At 37.7% G+C, this 5,939-nt stretch overlaps 1 pseudogene; it reads right to left on the bottom strand.

The window, feature by feature from the left end:
* Positions 1 to 3,482: 3,482 nt before the first annotated feature.
* LOC143614260 (exocyst complex component EXO70C2 pseudogene) lies at positions 3,483 to 5,270 on the bottom strand (annotated as a pseudogene).
* Positions 5,271 to 5,939: the final 669 nt, after the last annotated feature.

The raw sequence follows: 5,939 nt of genomic DNA, 5'->3' as shown, positions 1-5,939 counted from the left end.
ACTTTTTTTTTAAAAAATAATGCAGCCATTTAGAGTTTAAATCCGTTTTAAACTACTTTTATTTTTTTTCTATACAGCTTTTAGGGTTTCAGAAACTAAAATTTTTAAACTTAAAACAAAGATACAATTATAAAACGCTACTCTCTGCCTCTCTCCTTTCCACCATGATTAACCAGGCGCCACACTTCCTTCCTCTAGTAGTCCAGGCATCCGGCCGAATGATTATATTTATATTGTGTTGCGATTTCAAAAGATGAAGATTCGCAGAGAACAACTCTATATTTTTTTAATTCGTAAAGACCAATGTATTTACATTATGTGTTTTTTAATTTCGAATGACGGTGTTTTATTATTATTTTATCATTTTTTTATTATGCAATGATCCGACCCGAAGCATCGAACCAACCTGAAATATTTATATCCAATTCCATGAATTTGAACATCTAAAACTAGAGGTGGCAAATAGGTCGGGTTTGGTCGGAACGGGTTAGGGTTGAAAAGAGTTAGGGTCGAAACATGTCACTTAAAAATGGTTGTTTTGGTTCGGGTCGGAACGGGTTAGGGTCAACAGGTTCGGGTTAGGTTGGAACGGGTCAAGGTCAAAACGGGTTTCGGGTCGGCGCGTTTTCAATACGTTACAACTTGTTTTAACAACAAAAGCTCGTTTAAGTATTTTTTTCTGTTCGTTTCAGCACCTAACAGCTCGTTTAAGCGATTTTTCATTTCGTTTCAGCACCTAACAGCTCGTTTAAGCAATTTTTCAGTTTGTTTCAGCACCTAACTGCTCGTTTAAGCGACTTTTTAGTTCGTTTCAGCACCTAACAGCTCGTTTAAGCGATTTTTCAGTTCGTTTATGCACCTAACAACACGTTTAAAACTATTTTTTAGTTCATTTCTGCACCTAACAGCTCGTTTAAGTGATTTTTCAGTTCGTTTCAGCACCTAACAGCTTGTTTCAGCACGTTTTTGTTTCGTTTTCGTCGACTTTTCAGTTTCGGTTAGTTTGTCGGGGGTTTTTTTGAACGTAGACAATGGACGAAACGTTTTAGTTTTTTTGTTTTTATTTATATTTTGAGTTATGATTTTTTTATTATTATTTTAGGGTTTTTATTAAGATCAAAACCCCTAAAAAATAAAAAAAAATAATAAAAAAAATCATAACTCAAAATATAAATAAAAAACGAAAAAAGTAAAAAAATAAAAATGTTTTCGCCGTTGTCCTCGTTCATCAAAAAAAAATCCGACAAATTAACCAAAACTGAAAAGTCGACGAAAACGAAACAAAAACCAAAATCGACCTGTCCAGTGCGAAAACTCGAAAGAAACTGAAACCCAACCCGTTAAGTGCTAAAACTCGTGTCGGCACGAAACCTAATCCGAGCTGAAACCTAAACCGATCTCGTTCCAATCTAAAACCCGTTTCAGCACCTAACAGCTCGTTTAAGCGACTTTTCAGTTCGTTTCAGCACCTAAAAGCTCGTTTAAGCGATTTTCAGTTCGTTTCAGCACCTAACAGCTCGTTCAAGCGATTTTTCAGTTCGTTTTAGCAATTAATAGCTCGTGTAAGCAATTTTTTAGTTCCTTTCAGCACCTAACAGCTCGTTTAAGCGATTTTTCAGTTTGTTTCAGCACCTAACAGCTCTTTTAAGCGATTTCTCAGTTCGTTTCATCACCTAACAGCTCGTTTAAGCGATTTTCAGTTTGTTTCAGCACCCAACAGCTCGTTTAAGCGATTTTTCAGTTTGTTTTCAGCACTTAACAGCCCGTTTAAGTGATTTTTCAGTTCGTTTCAGCACCTAACAGCTCGCTTAAGCGATTTTTCAGTTCGTTTCAGCACTTAACAGCTTGTTTGTTTCAACACGTTTTTATTTCGTTTTCGTCGACTTTTCAGTTTCAGTTAGTTTGTCGGGTTTTTTTTTGTTTTTTTAGAACGAGGACAACAGACGAAACGTTTTAGTTTTTTTTTTTATTTTATATTTTGAGTTATGAGTTTTTTATTAATTTTTTTGAGGGTTTTTGTTAAGATCAAAACCCCTAAATAAAATTCAAAAAAAAAAATCATAACTCAAAATATAAATATAAAACGAAAAAAGTAAAAAAACAAAAATGTTTTCGCCGTTGTCCTCGTCAATAAAAAAATTCCTACAAATTAACCAAAACTGAAAAGTCGACGAAAACGAAACAAAAACCAAAATCGACCCGTCCAGTGCAAAAACTCGAAAGAAACTGAAACCCAACCCATTAAGTGCTAAAACTCGTGTCGGCACAAAACCTGATCCGAGCTGAAACCTAAACCGATCTTGTTCCAATCTAAAACCCGTTTCAGCACCTAACAAATCGTTTAAGTGATTTTTCAGTTCGTTTCAGCAATTAACAGCTTGTTTAAGCGATTTTTCAGTTCGTTTCAGCACCTAACAGCTCGTTTAACGATTTTTCAGTTCGTTTCAACACATTTTGACCAAAATGGGTTGTTTTGGTTCGGGTCGGAACGGGTTAGGGTCAATAGGTTCGGGTCAGAACGGGTCCGGGTCGGAATGAGTTCAGGTCGGAAAGGTCAAAACGGGTTTCGGGTCGGTTTCTTTTTGTTTTTTGTTTGTTGAACGAGGACAACGGACGAAACGTTTTAGTTTTTTATTTACTTTTTTTGTTTTTGTTTTATATTTTGAATTATGTTTTTTTTTGAATTTTTTTAGGTTTTTTTTTTAAAATGTACCTAGATTACTTGCTATCTAGGTAAAATATCTAGAATTGAAACAAAATTAAAAGTTCTATGACCTTATTGGAATAAAAGTTTTATCAGTGACATGATTTGAACAACTTTTAAAGTTGGTTACTATTTTATGGAGTATTTCCTTTGTAAAAATATAAACACGTATTTTAACTTATAATTTATTTTATTTTATCATTTCAATTGTTTCTTATTGTTTAAATTATGTTAGACGTGTCGTGTTTTTAAGATATTTCTATTATATGTTAAGCCCCAGGCCAAGTTAGTTTATAGTAATTTGTTTCAGATTGTATCTATCTTTTAACTAAATATTTCTTTATATTTGTTTGTGCATTGGGCTTAATGTGAAGCATTGGGCTGGTGTGCTTACTGACTTCCTAGTGGGCTGGTGCTTACCAGGCTGCGGGCTAATGTCTTGAGCATATGAGAGAAATCAATCTACAAAAACAAAGCCAGAACCAGATCTCAAGTGGAATGATATCCATATGCATATATATGTGTTCTTGAAGAACATTTTTCCTATCTAATAATAATACTATTGTCATTAACTATGTATGAAATCAACTTTACGGATTCATAGAATATGAGAGAGGGCAAGAAAGAAAGAGTTGGATTGAAAAGAAATACATGATGATATATTGCACAAAAAAGGAGCCACATAATTAAGTTGGATGCATGCATAGGTATATCCCCCAATATCTTAATTAGGAGATGCAGCTCAAGTCTTTACATGATGATGATGATGATGATGATGATGTTTCTTGATTGATTATCTTTTCTTGGTTTGTTGAGCCGTACTCCCATCAAACAGCTCTTCGATACATGTTTCTATATCTTCCGGTTGATACTTGATATACTTCTCCGTTTGCCTTCCTGGAGTAAACACCTGACTGAACCTCCCCATGAAGGACCTATAAGCCGGAATGACTATCGCCGATATTGACACCCTCAGTTCCGACTGAAGCTGCTCGTCACTCACCACCCATGTGGCCTGTGTTCTGTGAATCTCATCGAACATGGCGTTGAAGCTCTTGAACCGCTCCTTGAGCACCGGCTTCATCACCTTCCCGTTCACGCTCAATCCTTCATGACTCAGGCACTGCAACAGCTTTGTCCACGTTTCTCGCTTGTAGTTGGTGTGGTAACTCCTTAGATCCGAAGACCTCTTACGCACCCATGGATCCCCCATCAACGTCCGCATCTCGCCTGTCCCTTTGGTCTTCTGCAATATGTATCGTCCGTTATTCATCATGAAAATCAAACTCAGCCCGGGGTCTTTGTACAGTTTTGATTTCGCTTCCAGGTTCGCATCTAACAGATCCATGATTCTGGCCAACTGGCATTGGATTGGCGACTGCTCTTGAGAGTTACTCGTGTCCGACTCTATCCTTTTATGCTCTCTGAATACCTGCTCCAACGTGTCACTGTACTCGCACGCGTACTTCAAATAATTCATAGTGTAACGAGTTAAAGGATGCACGGCGCCCCCAGGAACCGGTTGTTTAGCGGTATCTGATCTCACCGAGTGTTCAAGTTCTATGAAAATACTGAAAATAGACTCCCCTAACATAGTGTTGATCAATGACGCTGCGGGTTTGATCTGCGGCAGCCAATCATCAGGCAGCAATTTCTCCGCCTCCGGGACATTGTCTCTAACTGCCTCGTAAATGTCAAGAAACTTGAACAGTTTCTCAGCCGATCGTCTCGTCATCATGACGGCTTCTGCAAAACTGAGAAAGTAGCACAGAACCGTTCGTGTTAGATTGGCGAACAAGGCATCTGCGATTGCGGTGTGGGCGGCAAACACAGCGTCGGCCAGCCTCCGCTCGCTAGGCAAAAGCGAGGTGCAAAAGTTTTTAAACATGTTGATCCAGGAGGACACCTCTTTCTCTATGGGGTCCCACTGCATCTTCTGCATTTCGTCAATGGAGAATTTTTCAAAGCGCAGAAGCTTCAAGTTTTGATCCATTGCGTTTCTTCTGACGAAGAAATATAACTCGCTGCACTCCGCCTCATGGCCGCCCCCTATCAATCCATTGGCCAAGCTTTTCAAATGCGATATCATCTCATCTGAATACCCTAGGAATTCATCCTCCGGTGATTCTTCTGCGTCTTGAACATTGCTTGTAGAAGACGAAAGCTGTTTGGGTTTCGCTTCGTCTGGTTTATTATCTCTATCGTAGGAGGTTTGGTAATCGTCGAGAATCGACTTGAATTCAACCTCCAGTATAAACAACGCACGTTGCTGAATTCCGCTCATGCGGTTAACAGCAGCCGCGTAATCTACATTTTCATTTTCACAAGTACTAGATAATGATTTGACAAGCTTGGCGGTTCGATCAAGGGATTGTAGAAGAAAAGATGTGGATTCATCCTGGGTCCATCTCTTGGAATTAGCGGATTCGTAATCAACAACCTTGGCATCGAAAAGATCAGCGAAGGATTCGAGGAGATGAGCATCGGGTGCGGCTGAATGAGAAATGAACCCATCTATCTGGTCCAGGAGTTTAGCGTCGTCTTCTGAAACAAACTTATCCTCCATTGAAATGGAGAGAGAAATTATGATCGATCGAATGGGAGAAAAGAACTGAGAGAGCTAGAGACGTATGCGTAATTGATGGAGAAGAGAAGATTGGTTAGTATTACAAATTACAAACTTTTTCCTTTTTCTGTTTCCGTTTCTCTTCCCCTCAATATTAAATTTTTAAATACGGAACGGAACGGAACGGAACGGAACGACGCTTAATCAATCAACTTTACTTTACTACATGCAATAATTATTTAAGCCTCGTCATATTCATATGTAAACATTGCAATATTCATATTGTTTTATGGTTATTAAATAGTCAAATATAATGGATAGTTACACCACTTTTAAACGGGTTATTATTATATTTTTATATTTGTTTTAATATGTATCGTGGAGTTGACTATGATCCATACTGTTATCTAATGAGGCTAATAAGAAATAAAACGTGATCATCTATACTTTTATAAAAATATCGATATTGAATGATTAGATGGTGGCTTCTGAATGTATGTATGGAGGAGCATAAAGTCGCTTTATTTGTTAATAGTGCTCCCCACGTCTACCAGCTCGATCACTTTCCTAGCTCGCCCTCGAATTTCATGAAATAACAGATAACTTTAAATTACTTCCCATAACTTTTATCATCAAATCTGTAACTATAAGTCTTTTCAATTCTCATAC

This window comes from Bidens hawaiensis, unplaced genomic scaffold (assembly GCF_021521415.1).
Source record: "Bidens hawaiensis isolate Kalapana, Puna unplaced genomic scaffold, B.hawaiensis_p1.1 tig00039522_1, whole genome shotgun sequence".
Taxonomy (NCBI): Eukaryota; Viridiplantae; Streptophyta; class Magnoliopsida; order Asterales; family Asteraceae; genus Bidens; species Bidens hawaiensis.
This window is presented reverse-complemented; position numbering and strand designations above follow the sequence as displayed.